This window comes from Mesoplodon densirostris, chromosome 1 (genome assembly GCF_025265405.1).
Source record: "Mesoplodon densirostris isolate mMesDen1 chromosome 1, mMesDen1 primary haplotype, whole genome shotgun sequence".
Classification (NCBI taxonomy): Eukaryota; Metazoa; Chordata; class Mammalia; order Artiodactyla; family Ziphiidae; genus Mesoplodon; species Mesoplodon densirostris.
In genome coordinates, this window is record NC_082661.1 from 106,843,079 (window position 1) to 106,860,713 (window position 17,635).

Below are 17,635 nucleotides of genomic sequence, written 5' to 3' on the forward strand. Positions count from 1 at the left end.
GGGTCACGGGTAACCACAGCTCAGGGAAGCCACAGTGAACGTGGCTGAGCCGCAGCGAAAATCCAGGCTTCGAGGGAGGCTGGGTGGGTGCAGATCTGGGCCTCCCGGTGAGAGCGAGGGATATAGGGAGATGTGGCCCTGCGTCCTGGGGTGGGTGGGCCCCAGGCAGGGGGCAGACAGTCACTGCAAGGACCCCAGGCGAAGGTCCTGGCCATTCACTAGCTCAGGCTCTGGCCATCTGCAGCCCTGTGGTGCCCCCGCTACCGCAGAGAGCTCGAAGTGAGTATAAGTCAGGCCAGCAGATGTGTGGAGGCCACGCCACCCCGGCCCCGCCAGTGGCCATAGGCATGGGGATACTCCAGGAATGAAAAGCACAGCCCGTATTGATTTCATTTCCAAATTATTAATCAACTTCACAGCTCAACAGGAATATTGTATTGTTCAGCTTGGGCAGATCCAAATGGCTCTCCCTCAGGCGAGGCGCAGGGGCCGGTGAAGGACGCGGGTGATAAACATCCTGGCCTCCACGGAGGCCACTGAGCACCCACTGGGCCAGGTGGCCCCTGGGAGGGGCCTGGGATCAGAGCAGTGCTGGTGGCACTGCCAGACTCTTGGCATGGGACCCCGACCGGGGGCTTCTGTCCCCTTTTGGAAACCTGGGCGGATGGGTGGAAAGGTCCCGCTAAGTGCCTCACGCCCCAGAACCCTGCTGACTGCCCTGGTGTGCCGCCCACCCTCCGTGCCCTGCCGGCCTCCATGGCCGGGCTTGTGGGCCTCTCTGTCCACCTGTCTGCCCGTCTGGGTTCTGTCTGACTCTCCTTCTCTCCCGGCCTGTGGTTCTCAGAGGGTCACGTGGCACCTGCTGTGTCATCACAGACCCCTGCCCCTGGGGTGGACTCATCATTGGCTTACCGAGCCCCCTCCCCAGGAAGCAGGGTCTCCACCCGCCCCCGCAGAGCGGAGGGCGTATGGGGCAGGGGCCCTGGACACAGCAGCAGCAACGATTCAGGGTGCGATGGGGTGGGGCCCCGGGCGGAGGCGGGGAGTGGGATTTTGTTCTCGGGGGTGGGAGGGTGACAGTGGGGGCTTGGGGTGACTCGATTTCCCTACGGCATGTGAATCAGGAGACCATCCATTTCGGCCTTATGTGAACACACCAGGTACTGGGAAACACCAGTCTGTCAGGAATTAGCGGTCGTCATTTCTAGTGATTTTGTTTTGTTGAAAGTCTCCTTGTCTCTTAGAAATACAACCGGAAGCACATCCGGATGAAAAGGTTTGTGTAGAGAATTCACTCTCAGATAACCTGTGGGTGAGGGTAGAGACCAAACCAGATTCCTGAATTGATAGCTGTTGAAAGGCAATGGGTACTTGGGGTCCTTTATACAGATCTTGCTACTTTTATGTGTGTGTTAACATTTCCATAATAATGCAAATAACTGCAAATCAAAACCACTCTGAGATACCACTCATGCCCATGAGGATGGCCACTGTCAAAAAAACCAAAAACGGAATTCCCTGGCAGCCCAATGGTTAGGACTCAGAGCTTTCACTACCATGGCCCTGGGTTCAGTCCCTGGTCGAGGAACTGAGATCCCGCAAGCCGTCTGGTGCAGCCCAAAACACAAACACCCTCCCAAAAGAAACCCAAACCAAAAAAGCCCAAAAAACAGAGAACAGCAAGTTCTGATGAGGATGTGGAGAAATCGACACCCTTGGCACTGTTGGTGGGAATGTAAAATGGTGCAGCTGCTGAGGCAAACAGTATGGAGGTCCCTCAAAAAGTTAAAAACAGAATTAACATACAATCCACCAATCCCACTCTTTGGTTTATACCCCAAAGAATTGAAAGCAGGGTCTTGAAGAGATATCTGTACACCTATTTCACAGCAGCATTGTTCACAACAGCTAAGACATGGAAGCCACCCAAGTGTCCAGGAAGGGATGAATGTAGTCCGTCCACATGGTGGAATATTATTCACACTCAAAAGGAAGGAAACTCCGACACCTGCTATGACACGGATAAACCTGAGGACATTCTGCCCTGGTATCAAGAGGAGTGAAATTCATAGAGACAAGAGTGCACTGTGGGCGCCAGGGGCTGAGGGAGGGGGAGGGGAGGGGGAGTTAGCGTTTGTTAAGTACAGAGTTTTTTTTTTTTTAAGCACAGAGATTTTAATGAGAGGGTGAAACAAGTTCTGTGGGGGCTTCCCTGGTGGCGCAGTGGTTAAGAATCTGCCTGCCCATGCAGGGGACACAGGTTCGAGCCCTGGTCCGGGAAGATCCCACATGCCACAGAACAACTAAGTCCGTGCACCACAACTACTGAGCCTGTGCTCTAGAGCCCGTGAGCCACAACTACTGAAGCCCATGTGCCTAGAGCCTGTGCTCCGCAACAAGAGAAGCCACCACAATGAGAAGCCTGCGCACCGCAACGAAGAGTAACCCCCACTCGCCGCAACTAGAGAAAGCCCGCACACAGCAACGAAGACCCAACGCAGCCAAAAATAAATAAATAAACAAATAAATAAATAAACTAATTAATTAAAAGAAAAAGTTCTGTGGACGGATGGTGGCAGTGGCTGTGCAACAGTGTGAATGAATTTCATGCCGCTGAACCATACACCTAAAGATGGTTATGACAGTAGATCTTATCTTACATATTTTACCTCAATTAAAATAATAATGTAATATACCAAAACCCGTTGGATTATGTAGTTTATGTGGGTGAACTGCATGATATGTGCATTATATCTCCATAAAGTTTTTTTTAGAAAAGTGTTTGTATGTGGGTGTATATGTTAACTCAGGGACCCAGCTTCTGGGTCAGGACCCGAGGGCCGCGGAGCCCACGGCTCCAGTGGACACCCCGGGCCAGGCGTCACACAGGCCTCTGGGGCGTTTCAGGTCTGGGTGTCACAGCCCCTGGCGGGCGACTTCATGCCCCAGCGAAGCTGCCCAACAGAGGCAGCACTTGGGGTTTGGACTGAAAGCGTGGGGAGGGCCCAGGGCCTTCAGCGGCTGCATTTGCAGAAACAGAGGGTGACCAGAGGGCTGCCCGGGAGCCCAGAGCCCGGCCGACTCTCGGGAGGAGGGGTCGCACCTGGCCCCACGGGCAGGCTGCTCCCCCGCTTTGGGGGCACGTCGGGGGCCCCTCGCCCAGCGCCGTTGTGCTGCGCAGGCAGGCCGAGGGGTGCAGGGAGGATTCGGGAGCTTCCTGAGAGGCCACCCAAGGAGCCTCACCCTCACCTGGACCCAGAGTGGACGGGGCTGCAGGCTGGGCCTGACCTGCTGCTGGAAGGGGCGGGGAGTCTGTTTGCAGGGGGACGGGACGGAGCCAGGTCCCCTGTCAGGAGGCCGCAGGAGGCCGTCCACGGGCATGGACACCGTCCCCCTTGGAGGCGGGCCGTGTTCCCACTGCTGGAAGTGGGTGGATATGACGCTGGGGCTTCCCAGGTCCCCGAAAGTGAGACCCGTTCCCCGGTCCTCCTGGGACACTGGTCCTGGGCACACGCGGAGGGGTCGTGTTGGAGGTCCCGGCTGCAGATCCCTGCTGCGGCCCGTATCAGGCACGGGTGTGAGACCACACAGGGGGACGGGCCCAGCCTCTGAGCTTCTCCAGTGGACGCCGGACGTGGTGCTGGGAGGGCAGCGGCTGCCTGAGCCTCTGCAGAAGAGAGCCATGCCGGGGGTGGTGCGTGTCACACCGCAGTGGACCAGGGACACCACAGAGGGAGAGTGGCGACAAGAGAAGGGGCCAGACGGGGCTGGGGGTGGTGTCTGCACACCAGGAGGAGGGTCTGGCTGAGGAGAGGCAGAGGCGGCAGGAACCAGTACCTGCCCAGGAGCCCAGAGAGCAGGCTCAGCCCAGGGGTGCGTGGCATGTGGTGCAGTGCACCATGTGGGGTGGGGTAGGATGCAGGCCCCACTCCATGTGGCTTTAGGCGGAGATTCTAGAGCATGCCTTGCACTTCCTGGGGCCTCTCGGGGTCAGGCGGGGATGTGCTGGCCTGGGAGGCTGGGGGTGATTCTTGCCCTGGAGGCCTCACCTCAACCCAGGGACCAGCCGAGCTCTCTCCCTCCCCGGGCACCCCCTCCCACCTGCAGTGACTTCCGTGTCCTCCTCCGTGTGAATTCGGGGCTGCAGCACCCCTGGCCCCAGAGGCCCCTTCCAGGAGAGACCCTCCCCTGCTGGAGCCCCCACCTGGCCCTGCCCTCCCCTGACAGCAGAGTGGGGTCTTCCGGAGGAGGTGGAAGCAGGGATGGTGCTGGACGCTGAGCGGTCCAGGGCGTGTGGCCTGGGTGACACACCTGCTGGGCGATACGGCAACACCCAGGACTCCCGGGCAGCGGCGGGAGCGCTGGGGTGCCACAGGCTTGGAGGCTTCTGCCCTGGGCGGGGGGCCTTGGTCCAGCATCGGGGGGCCCATGTTGTGACTTCTCTTCTTACTCTTAAGTTTGCTTCAACCCTTTCTTCTGAGGGGCCCTCTGGGTCACATCTCGTGGCGGCAGAGGTGTGCAGAGCCCTGTGCGCAAAGGACGCCCACCCCGCGGGATGGCCTGAGCCTCCCACTGGGACTGCTGCTGGGAGGTGGGTCCCACCTGCCGAAGCAAAGCCAGGCTGTCCCAAGCCTGGAGCGGGGGCCCGAGACCACTGTCTCAGGGCTGCCCCATACTCGGGGGGGCGGAAGTGCCTCTGCCTGGCCGGCCTCACAGCGGGGCTGCCCAGGGGTCCCGGGATCCAGGGGACCAGGGTTGGCAGGAGGTGCAGTGGAGGAAGATGCTGTGCTGTGTGTGGCCACAGGCTTGACCCTGCCCCCAGGACCCCTGGGTCCTGCCTGTCCGGCCTCCCTGCCACGCAGGTGGCAGAGCCCGAGGCTCTGGCCACCACAGGCCTCGTCGGTGGCTCTCCCGCCTGCTGTGCCCATGGCCCTGACCCCGAGGAGCCCCTTGTCCCCTGCAGAGGGGCGTCCCCTCTTGGCTGCGTGGCCGGCCTGGCAGGTGCTCGTGGGTGAGGCGGGTCCGGGTTCAGCCGACTCTGCTTCCCCGGGTGCGACAGCTGGGGTTCAAGGGAGCACCTCTGCCCAGCACTTTCTGCTCAAGCCCCGTGCCCGCGTCCTTCCGCGGATGCCGGCCCGTCGTCCCCAGCCCTCCCCAGCCCCTCTTGGAGAGCTCAGCTTCTGCAGATGGGAGGGGACTGCCTCTCGGCCCTGAGAGCCCACCTGTGTGGTTCCAGTGGGTCCTGGAAGGCAGCAGGTCGAGGGGCCGGAGCAGCAGGAGGGCGGCCACAGCCAGGCCATCCCTGAGGACTTGGGCTGAAAGGCGCCCCCTCCTCCAAGCCTCCCTCCTGCCGCCCCAAGGGAGGGGCCAAGCCGGGGCTCTGAGCCATGGCCGAAATCATTCCCTCTCCCCCACCCCCGGTGTTGAAGCGAGTCAATTTTTTCAAACCACATTTGCTGTCTTATTGTTTATTTTCGGGCAGCAGCAGCAATTTTCGATACCCACCTCAGATATAGCTCGGGTCACCTGTCATTCCAGAAAGGTCAGCGATTCATTTAAAGTTTCATCACTCTTCCCATAAGCAGGCAAACACCATTTCACCTGCCACAGCCTTTGTGTGGACCACAGACCGGCTGGTTGTCTCCTTCCTGTCCCGCGAATGGACAGCAAGGCCATCACCCCGCGTGGGGGGGCCGCACCCACGCCCGCTCCGGGCTCCCCCAAACACGCTTTCACTTAGAGGCAGTTCTGGGGCCGGGCCCCAGCCTGGCCCTTCCTGCGCCGGCTCTTAAGATGGAATCGTCCAATTGTGTACCCCCTCACCCCACTGCGTCTTGCCGGCCCCCTGGCCCCCCGCCCTGAGGCAGGCCCCAGGGTGGAGCTCGCAGACTGACCGTGGACCAGCCGTCCACCCTCGGGCCCAGGATGTGACGGGAGGCCGACGCAGATGGGACTGGGGTCCGGGGCTCTGAGAGCCATGGAGCCCCCCGAGGTACTTAGTGGAGGCCCAGCGTCATCGTGGCGACTGCTGACGGCCCCACGGTCAGGACAAGGACGGGAGGGCTCTCGTGTCCCAGAGGACAGGCAGCCCCAAGGCCTGGGTGGCCCTTGTCCGGCTGCCCACAGGTGTGGCACTGGGGGTTCTCTGGAGGCCTCTGGGCTCTTCCCGCAGCTGTGGGAGCTTCCTGCCCCCTCTCCACCTCCCTATAGGGTGGGGGCCCCCAAGGGCAGGGATAGGTCCTGGAGTGCCCAGTGTCCAGAGCCCCGCACAGCCTGAGCCTGACAGATCTCTGTCCATCTTTCTTGTTTACGCCCCCCCTGCTGCAGGAGGATAGCACAAGACAGGAAGGCTTGATGTAAGTGGTGGGCGCGCGCTGGGGCAGTGGGGGCGTGATGAGCACGTGCGCCACGGTGGCCGGGAAGGAAAGTGAACCCAGCAGGCTGCTCTCCATGCCCACCCAGGGCCACTACAGTGGCTGGGCAGTTAGACTCGGCCTGCTTGCCTGCCTGGTGGTATAGGCTTTGCATCCCAGGGTCCTGAGGCGCAGTGGATGGGGGTGCGTGTGAGTGGGGGCCTCCCGGGGCGGCAGTGCCTCCCCGCATCCTTCACCGAGGCCCTCCTGGACTGGGGGCCGTGTGGGGGGGGATTGCTCCCCTCCTGGCCCTGCCCGCCGGTACAGGTGGTGTTTCTGGGTCCTTCTGGCTTGGCGGGCTGCCACGCCCACCTGTCCACACAAGGGGCCGCCTCCTTGGTGGGCTCCTGAGAGGGTAGTGAACACACAGCCCCTGCCCGCCCCGCCCAGGCCACAGCCCTCCCCTACAGAGGACCCACCGCCTCCCACGACTCCAACTCCTTCCGGGGTCCTGTGGCCTCCCCCCATCTCTATGCCTCAGCCCCCCTGCTCCCTGATGCCCCAACTCCCCGGGCACGGCCCCCCCAGCTAGGAGCCAGCCCCCCGCCCTCACCTGTGGGATCGTCCCTTTGCCTCCAATGAGGAGCCAATCAACACGGCCTCGGCCACAAACCTGCGCCACTGACATGGGCCACGAATCGTGGTCACTGGGCCTGGCCTCCTGCCCCTGGGCTGCCTGGGGGCTCAGCGGCCAGCTGCCAGTGCCCCGCGGTCTGGGGGGGCAGGAAAGAGCTTTTCCTGTGACCTGTTCTGGGGGGGTGGGGGGAGCCCACCCTGAGATATGGGCTCCACTCACCATTCCTGAGTGGCCCGTCGTGGGGCCGCATCCCCCGGCCCTTGACCTCGTCTGGCCTGGTCCCCACAGGCCGCTTTCTGCCCCTCATCACGGGGCTGCCACTCAGAGGTGCTGGGGTGGGGGGTTGGGAGGAAGGAGCGGCCTTACAGCCCCCAGGCCTGGGTCCCCAGGAGGCCTCAGCTTGGCTGCCCTCCCTCTGCCCACACCCACCCAGCGCCTCTGGCGCCTTGCTGCTGCAGGGACCCCCATGGAGCTTCTCCTTCTGGGGCAAATGGCAGGAAACCATGGGGTCCAAAAAGTTAGCTGAGGAGGGAAAGACATGTGATGTCCCCACGGCGGGAGACACCTGGGGTGGGGGGATTTGCAGGGAGGTGGAGGCCTGGGCATGGCGGGGGCCTCATGTGGAGGTGGCTGAGGCCTGCCTGAGAGCAGGTGGCTGTGCGTGGTGAGAACGGAGCCAGGGCCCTGCAACAAGGGCGGGGGGGAGGTGTGTGAGCCTGGTGTGTGCCTGGTGAGCACCCGGTGTGAGCCTGGTGTGTGCCTGGTGAGTGCCCGGTGAGTGCCTGGTGAGTGCCCGGTGTGTCCGGTGTGAGCCTGGTATGCACCAGGTATGTGCCCGCTGTGTGTCTGGTGTGAGCCTGGTGTGCGCCCAGTGTGTGCCCAGTGTGTGCCCGGTGAGCGTCCAGTGTGTGCCTGGTGTGTGCCCGGTGAGCGCCTGCTGTGTGCCTGGTGTGAGCCTGGTGTGCGCCTGGTGTGTGTCTGGTGTGAGCCTGGTGCATGCCCGGTGAGCGCCTGGTGTGTGCCTGGTGTAAGCCCGGTGTGTGCCTGGTGAGTGCCCGGTGTGTGCCTGGTGTGCGCCCGGTGTGCACCCGGTGTGTACGTGTGGAGCACGGCTGCTGAACTGGGTGTGCTGGCGAGGCCCACTCCTGGTCTCGCGGAGGGACAGTGGGGTGTGGGCCCTGAGTCACCCAGGGCGAGGCTGGAGGATTCCTTTTAAATATCCCGCCATTAGCACAGTTGTTTTCATTCAGAGGTCAGTCTGCTGCTGGCTAAGGCCTTCGCCTCCACGCAGTCCCGCCGGGGTTCTGAGCCCTGGCTTGCCTCCTGCCACGCCCTGGCCCCTCTGGGCCTTGCCTCCTTATCTGTGAAATGGGCTTGTGTTCCCATCAGCATCCCTCTGCAGCCCAGGGGACAATCCAGGCAGGGGGGCTCCCGGCTGGCGGGCCTATCCCCCGTGGGGTGGAACTTCCAGAAGATTCCAAGTACCCCTCTGGGGCCTGGGGGTGTGGTATGCTGAGACAGCCAAGGTCTGGCTCCGCTGACCACTCCCACCCTCACCCACCCCACCCTTGTCTCCGCGTGTGGCCCGACCAGCCCCTCCTCTCCACCTGCTCCACTGGCCAGCGAGCCCCTTCCCCACAAAGCCAGCCCTGAGCCCCTGAACCCCCTTGGGTGCCCCAGTCTGTCCCTGCCGGGATCCCTGGTCCTGGATCTTACGCATCCGCTTCCCCGGGGGCTGGGGAGCAAGACCAGAGCCTGGGCAGTGGGGGGTGGTCTATGAGTGAAGGCTGCAGAGCCGACTCCCAGTGGGGTGGGCACGGGCAAAACTGAGACCCCGGAGGGGGTGTGAGCCCTTGGGGAGAAGGCCCCTGCCCAGGGTGGAAGGGGAGCCCCTCCTGGCCTGAATCAAGGCCCCCCAACCTTCCCGCCTCACACGGAGGCTCCCCGCCACGTGCTGCTCCAGGTGACCCTACGTGCTTCGTGGGTCACACACCCTCCTGTCACCCACCCACCCAAATATCCACCCCTCACCCTTATACCCATCCGTCCATCGGTGAGTCCACTAACATGCACAGGACACTGAGGGGGCCAGGCCATGGCCCGGGCACTGGGGACCCCAGAGAACACAGCAGGCTCCACGAGTCCACCTCCCCTGCACGGACAGGTGACTGGGGGGCGGAGGGCAGCTCGGGGACAGGGCTGGGGTCCCTCCTGGGGTCCCATCTGAGCTCCAGTTTAACTCCAGGGTGCCTCCCTGGCATACGCAGCACCCACCCCCGCCTGGGCTGCCCCCCAGAGCAGAGGAGGGAAGGCCCGCCTGCTTCCCCTGGCTCGCCCGCAGTCAGCGCCTTGCGGGCGCCCCCGCCCTCTTGCTACCTGTCCTTGGGGACGTCCACACACAGCGCACTCCCTGCCCGAGGGACACCTACCCCGTGTGTCCTGCTGGGGGTTTGGGCGGCTGCCTCTGCCCCCTGCCCTCCAGACCCTCTGGTCTCAGTGATGGAGAGCCGGCCAGGCGAGGAGGGGATGGAGGGGGGCGGCAGGGGAACCGCCCCTCGCGCGCAGGCACCCCCGCACACGCAGAGAGGAGAACGAAGATAAGAGATGGGTAGTGTTTTAAGGCATATTAACCCAATTACAAGTATATTTTTACAATCGTGGCTCCAACATTTATCACACAGCGTTATTAGCCCCCGGAGCTGGGCTGTGTCAGATGGAGGCTATGAAACAGGAACGTTTCATTTCGTTCTGCCCGCGTCAGGCGCTCCAGCCTGCGACTCTTAAACCGCATGATTTTATCAAAATCTTCGGAAATTGAAGCAATCACTAAAAGGTGTCGGGGAATTAAAATGTTCTGTCTCGGTGAAAGAGATACACTTCTTGTAACATATATCAGGGGTCTTTTTTTAAAAGACACATTACTATGCAGAGAAAAGGCATCAAACGTAGGAGGGGGCGTTCCAGAATGATCCTGCGGCAGCGATTCTTCACGCTTAAAAATTGTCTCTGAGGGATGCACTGCAGGAGCCTTCTCTCCGGGTGCCTCTCTCTCCCTGCGGGCTTTTATGGTTTTGTTTCTCACCCTCACTAGATCTCTGGGGGTGAAGTCAGCCTCCATCAGCCTGAGGCCTGAGGAATGAAATCCAGGCAGCCCGGGCACCCGAGCGGGGATCCCGGGCACCCGAGCGGGGGTCCCAGCCCCTGTCTGCACCTCCCTGGGCTGGGGAGGCTGGCGGGAGGGCTGGGGTTTGGAATCTGCCCCCATATTTCTCAAACACACTCAAATGCGAACTGCCCTTCTGGGCCAAGGTCAGTGGGCAGAGCAACGGCCTTGGTGCTGACCAGGGCTGTGCTGCTCCCCGGGTTCCGGACCTTAAGTGGGGCTGTGTTCCCATCTCCCTGGGCACAGCAGGGACTGCCCCAGGGCTTGGAGGGCCCCAGAGCCAAGGAGCAGCCCTCGGTCAGCCGCGTGAGATCTTCAGCTTTGCTGGGGGACCCCTGTGACCTGGAGGGCATGGAGGGCTGTGGGGGTCTCTGCAGGAGCACAGGCCCTGGGCGGTGACGGCTGCTTCCTCCACGCCCACCCTGCTCAGAAGTTCCGAGGAGGGGCTGGGGGCCGATGCCCGCATGGGGCCCTGTGGTCAGCGCCAGCTCAGACTGTGCCACACAGGGGGTCTGCGGGCTCCGGCCGACCCTCGAGGAGGAGCCCTGTGCTAGTGGCAGACAGGCCAGTGGTGGTGCAGTGTTGGGAGGGGGGCAGGTGGGGTCCGCTGGCCGGCCTCAGGGTTGTCACTGAGCTGGGGTCTGCAGCAGAGACTGGACCGGGGGTAGTGGTGGGAGACTCCTGTGGAGGGGCGGGGGGAAGACAGAGCAGGGAGCAGGGACGGGGAATCTGGGTAGCCCAGGCCTGGCCTCGGCCCCACAGAGGTCACGTGGGAGCTGGGTGTTGCCAGGACACGGGGCTGCCTGGGGGCCGCTGGACCTTGGGGCTCCAGGGGCCAGCCGAGGTTCCCGCCCAGCACCAGGCCCGTGGGTGCTCTCCAAGAGCTGCCCTGCCCTCTCGAGCCTCTTGATGGACGCTGGACCGAGGCTCCCAGCACCAACTTTCCAAGGCCGCTGACAGGTCTGTCTCTGTCTTTCTCTGTCTCTCCTTTTAGAAGGAGTGCTAGGGCTTCCCTGGTGGCGCAGTGGTTAAGAATCCGCCTGCCAGAGCAGGGGACACGGGTTCGAGCCCTGGTCCGGGAAGAACCTGTATGCCATGGAGCAACTAAGCTTGTGTGCCACAACTACTGAGCCTGCCCTCTAGAGCCCACGAGCCACATCTACTGAGCCCGCGTGCCACAACTACTAAAGCCCATGTGCCTAGAGCCCGTGCTTCACAACAAGAGAAGCCACTGCGATGAGAAGCCCGCGCACTGCAGCGAAGAGTAGCCCCCGCTCGCCGCAACTAGAGAAAACCTGCACGCAGCAACGAAGATGCAACACCGCCAAAAATAAATAAATGAAATAAATTAATTTTAAAAAAGAAAAAGAAGTGTTATTTCAGAAGCACCATGGTTGAAAAGCTGGGAGTGGCTGGATGTCATCCAGTGGCTAAAGAGTCACACCCACCCTAGTGGGAAGGGGTGATGGGTGCCGGACGGTGGGAGCACCCAGGGAATTGGGCAGCGCTAGCTGGTCCACCAACAACTGCAGGCTGTCCGCGCTGCGTGGGTGTGGGGATGGGGGACACGAGGGACCCGGGGTGGCGGCTGCGTCTTGGTCGATGCCGGTATCCTGGCTGCGATCAGCTGCTTTGGGGGCAAAGGGTATGTGGGATCTCTCTGTACAGTTTCTGACAACTTCATGTGATTCTGTAACTTTCTCAAAATAAAAGTTTAACTAAAAACAAGTAGTTTTACAACAGTTGTAATAAGAAATTCCAGTGTGGAAAGATGCAGAGGGAGAGCACCAGCCCCTCCTCCCACCCGCCTGTGGGCCCGCCTCGGGCGCTCACCCACCCTGCGTGGGCCGGGTCTGACCCGCCTGTGCTGCCCGGCACCTGGCCCGGTCGGCTGCTGCGAGTGCTCGTGGTGTGGACAGGCCCATGGATTCTGATGGGGCTCAGGCACTGTCACGACCATGACTACCGTGGTGGGACTCTGGGTTCCTCCTACCCCACTCCATCCCTGCTGGCTCCCACCTCCCTCATGTGCATTGGGGCCCTGGACCCCTTTCCCAGAGGCCACGTGGGAAACCCAGAGTGGGTGACCGGCGGTGGTTGAGGCCAGCGCAGCCCGGGGGCCAGGGGAGCGGCCAGCTTGTGGTCGCACGGAGTGGAGGGGGCTCAACCCAGCAACCCCGGAGCCCTTCTGTGAGGCAGACGCTCGGCCATGCTGCCCAGGCCGCCTGCTGCTGGATAGAAGGCGGTGCCTTCTGGGGGGAGCCTACGGGGCCTCTCAGGCCCGGGCAACCTAGTGGGAGGAGTGTGGGTGGAGGGAGAAGCCCCCCTTCGGAGGGGTGTGGGGAGCATGTGACCCACCCCAGCCCTGCCCCTGTGGGCGTGGCCACAGCCCTCACCAAGTGGCCCAAGGGTGTTGCTCCTGGGTTGTGCCCCTGGGTGTTTCTGTGGGTGGCCCTGAGCTACTGGGTGTCCTCCCTTCTCTTGTCCCTCTGTCACCAAGTGCACCTTGAGCCTGGCTCAGGAGCAGGGACCCTACATATCACACCACAGGGACAGTGCAGGAGAGGCAGGACAGACACCTTCTCCTGTCCCCGGTTAAGCTCAGCCTGGCCTGACCTGACAGTGACCCACGAGACACAACCAGTCCTGTGGGGGCCAGAGGAGCAGCCTGGCCACTGGGATGGGGCTCTCCTTAGACAGGTCAAGGGAGAGGAGGAGACAAAGGGCCCTAAGGGACCACACAGGCCTCTCAGCTCCTCTTAGCCCGCTGGGCCCGGTGGGGTCCGGACTGGCTCCTGGGAGCTGCCCACCACCTTCCGGGATGCAGGGCGAACTCCAGGGCCCTGGGCAACCTTGTGGTGTCAGGAAGGGTCGGTGCTCGGGTGGCGTCTGCTCAGGGGCCGTTTATTCATCAGTTTCTCGTGCCACTAATTTACACCAGGGGGCCGTTTCCCAGAGGCCCCACCCTGGCCCCCATCTTGCCCCAGCATCCACTTGGGACGACCACTGGTTCCGTGTTGCGGCAGTGCCCACGAAGGCCCGGGGGAGGGGCAGCTGCACGGGGCATCATGTGGATGGAGCTCCAGGGGTGACCAACCAGGGGGACAGAACTGCCGTCCCCACCCCTGGCCCAGGATGGGGCCCGTTTCCCCCACACCCCTTCCTCAGCCTTCAGCGGCGTCCCCCTCTCCGTGGCCCTGAGGCTCTCTGCACGCCTGTCCTGCCCTTTGACCCCCGATGGGTGCGGGGTTTTGTGCCCTCAGCCGGGGCAGCAGTGCAGAAGGGAGGGGAGTTGCCCGGCCACTGAGGGCCGCCCCGCCCTGCCGTGGACCCTGGGCAGGAGCCGAGAACCTTGGAGACCTCAGGGCCTTTCAGAGGGTGGCGTTAGGCCCACGGCCCGGGAGGTAGGAGGAGGAGAGGAGAGAGGGGCCGCAGCAACAGCTGTCACAGTAGCAGCCCCGTTGCCCCAGGGCCCTGGTGGGACGGGCTGCGGTCGGCCTTTTTTCATGACTGGAAACTGGAACTGAGCTGTTGGTTCTGAGACCAGAGCCCCCCAGGGACCCCCAGGGTTGCCTCCAGCTGGGGGGTCTGCTGGGTTTCTTCCCTTCCTTCCCTCACCCCCACCCCATCTGTCTGTCCCTCCAGGTCCGCCAGCCCTCCCGCCTCCACTTCCAGGAAGCCTTCCAGACAGTGCCGTGAGTTGTAAGTTCCTGTGTTTGTCTGTCCACCCTGCCTCTGGAGCCTTGTATCGAGAGCCCCTGAAGGCCGGGCCCCCGCTGGGTCCCTAGTCTCCCTGCTCCTTAACCAGCACCCTCGGGAATGAGGGGCTCTGCCCTGGAGGGGCTCTGGGGCAGTGGAGGGGCCACTTACCGTGCTGCTGTCCTGGCTCTGCCGTGCTTCGGGGTCTGGGAGGCCCTCCGAGGCACCCCTCCCTGAGGCCAGGCCCTGCCACTCCTGCCCGGGCCCCAAGACGACAGCAGTGACATGCCATCGCTCGCTGGGCACTCTCGGGCCCGTAAATTTCCAGTGGACGGCAGTCCTCCCGAGACTATATCTCCTGCTTGCTGGTGTCACAGACTTTGCCACGCTGGGGTCAAGAGTTATCCTGCCCGTCTTTTGTGTTCTAAATTTAATTGTTGCACTCCTTTTCTCCCTTAAAAAGATCAGTAAAAACTGTTAATTTGATCAATACTTAATTTTTTCACCCGGAGCGCGTTTCTTCTGCTGGCCCGTGATAAGCAGGCGGCGGGACAGAGGGACAAGTAAATTGTCAGGAATTTCTCACTCTCCCGCGGCCGCTCCACCACTTAGAGCCGTGTAATTTATACCCCGGCAGTCGCTCTGCAATTACCCTGTCTATTGCTGTCGACAGTATCACGCTATCTTTTAAATAGATCCAGCTTGGCTGGTCCAGACGAGCCAACAGGACAAATGACGCCATCCCTCATCCCGCGAGCCCTAAAGAGATAAGTCCCTTAAAGAGGGGCCCATTTATCAGCTGATACAAGCTGGGTACTTACAAGCCCACTTCTTTGTTTGGGCTCTTTTCAGATTTCCAAAGCCATTGATCTACCGAGGGGGCCAGGCCAGGGTAAGGGGTGAGGTGCCAAGGGGCAGCCCCGGGCCGAGCTTGCACGCACCTCGGACACGTCTGGGAGGGGCCGTGGGGCTCCCAGCCCTCGGCCATGGGGACAAGCTTCCCTCCGTCGTGCGGGTGAGGGGGTCTTGCTGATGGGGAGGCACGTAGGTGCGTCTCTGACCCTCAGGCTTGCAGGCCGCAGAGTGTCTGGCCACCCCCTGGACGCCCCGAGGCCTGCGCTGGGGGCTAGGAGGGGCTGACCCAGGCTCGAGGGCCCCCGTCCCATGCCTGCTCCTCCCCTCGCTGCCCCCTGCTCCAGCCTGCAAGGACACCTCCGTCCGCTCAGCCTCCAGGGTGTGCCAGCTTGGTGCCCAGACGTGGGCACGTGGCACCCGTGGGGTCTGCACCCTGAGACCGTCAGGACTTTGCATTAGGAAACAGGGTGACAGGCGGGTGCTGGGGAGGCCGCTTCAGAGGGTGGGCAGCGAACTGCTCTGATTCTGGGGAAGGGCGCAAATGCCAACTGGCTGAGCTGGGGCCCATCAGCTGGTAGAGGGGTGAGAAGGGCAAGGCTGGGGGTGCCACCTGCCTTGGGCCACCCTCGAGGCAAGGGAGGGGCTGATGCGGCTCTGCCCCCCATTAGGCCTGGCACAGGCATCTGGGGAGGGTTCCCTGTGTCCCCACCACTCTGTCCCTCACTGCCAGGTTCAGGTGGGCCCCCTGCCAGTGGAGCAGGCCCTGTGAGACACAGTGGTGACTTCCACCAGCATCATGACAGCAGCCTGCGTGCAGCCCAGGGTGGGATGGGGCGTCCATGCCCCTGGCCCACCCAGTCCTGCCCTCTGAGTTGTGTGGGCTCAGGCCTCAGTCGGGCCCCTGTGCTCCTCTGGGCTCTTCCAGGACCTGGGGGTGGGGATAATGTGTGGATCATCCTAGGTCCCCTGGGACCAGTGCCAACCCTAAGGTGGTACCTGTGGGATGACGAATGGCCCTGCAAGAGCCTGTCCACATGCTCCCAGCTGGACTGGAAGGAAGAATGGACCCCCTAAAGCCTCCCCGACAGCTGCTTCCACGAGGCCAGGGGCAGGCGAGGGCCGGGGAGAGCCAGGAGGAGGGGCCTGACCCTCGGAGCAGTGGGAGGGTGGGCTAGCAGCCTCTCCCAGGCTTCAGCCATGCTCCCTGCCCACCCCCTGCTCCAGCCCTCTTGTCTTTTACCCCTCACTTGCACTAGAGGGGCACTGGAGGAAGGATGCTGCCGGCCGAGGACAAGGCAGCGAACTCTCCTGGAGGCCCAGGGCCTGCGCGGGCAGGGTGCTTTCTGCCGCCTCGTCAGAGACCCTGGGTCTCAACAGCCCTGGGTTCTGGCCTAAGGGGGTGGCTCCTACCTGCAGAGCCGGCGGCCGTTAGTGGAGAGCAATCAGGAGTGTCCAGCGGGAGGGTGTTGGCCCCTGGGCCCCCGGGAGCAGAGACCAACCCAAGGGCCAGCCTTGCACAGGTGCGCCGGCCCTGAGCCTTTACTCTATGTGCCCGCCTCAGGGCGCACCCCACCCAGGCAGGTGGGCCCTTTCCAGGAGGCCCTGCTCCCGTGGCCTGTGGGCTGACCACTGTGGCCAGCGCCCCTGGAGGGCAGCCCTGACCTCAGACGTGGGCAAGGGTGGGGGCCCTGTCCCCCGGCCTCGGGCATTGCTCCAACAGCCGGTCTCTCCTCCCTCTGGGCACCCCGACAACTTGTGGCTGGCGTCCACCTGCCCCGCTGACCCTGTGTCCTCCAGAGTGAGGGTCCTGCAGCCCGGCCTGGTCTGGGGAGTGGGAGCTGGGCCCAGGGGTTTGGGAACTTGGGCACTGGGCATCGGGGGGAACAAGGCCAAGTCCAGAGCAAGGGGAGTAGGCGCTGGGTGCGGGGGGCCGTCACGCAGCTGCTTGTTTCTCAGTGGCCTCGGGACCCTCTAAGGAACCCTCACCCGGCTGAGTGAGCATCCAGGGAAGAGTAAATCGTGGCCGGTCGGGACCATGCAGGCCCCACATTTGGGAAGCCCTTCCCTCCAGTGAACTTGGGATGATCTGTGTGGTCTCTCCTCCACGCTGGACACACCCCAGGCCACGTGGGGGTGACAGGTCACCAGGCTGCAAGGTTGCATCGTGGAGCTGTCACTGTCTGGGGAGACGGATGGGAGCACGGCGTCAGACGTGGCTGATGCGGGCGATACACTGAGGGTCATCTGTTTGGTCTTAATTTAGAAAACCTTCACAAGCTTATTACGTGGCCTTTTTTCCCCTGTGGTGCTCGATGGTATCGGGTGGGTTCAGGGCTCAGCTTTCCCGTTTATCTTCCTCAGAGAGTAGCATTAATACGTAGGTTCCGCGGCCCAGACTAAACCCCACAGAAACAAATAGAAATGATCTTTGCCGCGTCTCCTTTTAAAAATAGCATCCATTTATCATCCAGCGCCTGGTGCTGAGCTCACGCCCATGGCCAGGACGACTGACGGCCTTGGGCTTAAACATCTGCTCTCCTATTTAGCTCTCCTCCTACTCAGCCTTCTCGTCCTGCCCTGCACCCCAGAAGGAGGCTCTGAACACCTGCACTGGCTGCCAGGCAGGGGTGGGCGTGGGGTGAGGGGCTGCTGACCAAGCATCTGCATCAGTGTGCCCCCTGCTGAGGTCCTAATCCAGGGACTCTGGTTCCTCCCTCTGCTGAGACCCCTCCCTGGCCACCTATGCAGGGGCTCACATTCTTCCTTCCAGGGACTCCCAGGCCCCTGGATGGATCCTGAATCCACATGTGGAAGGAGACACAGGTGGGGTGGACACAGGGCAGGTCATGTGTCCAAAAAAAATGAGGACTTATTCTTTCATTCATTCACTCACAGTAATATAAACAGGCCTTCAGTGTGTTAGTGGGC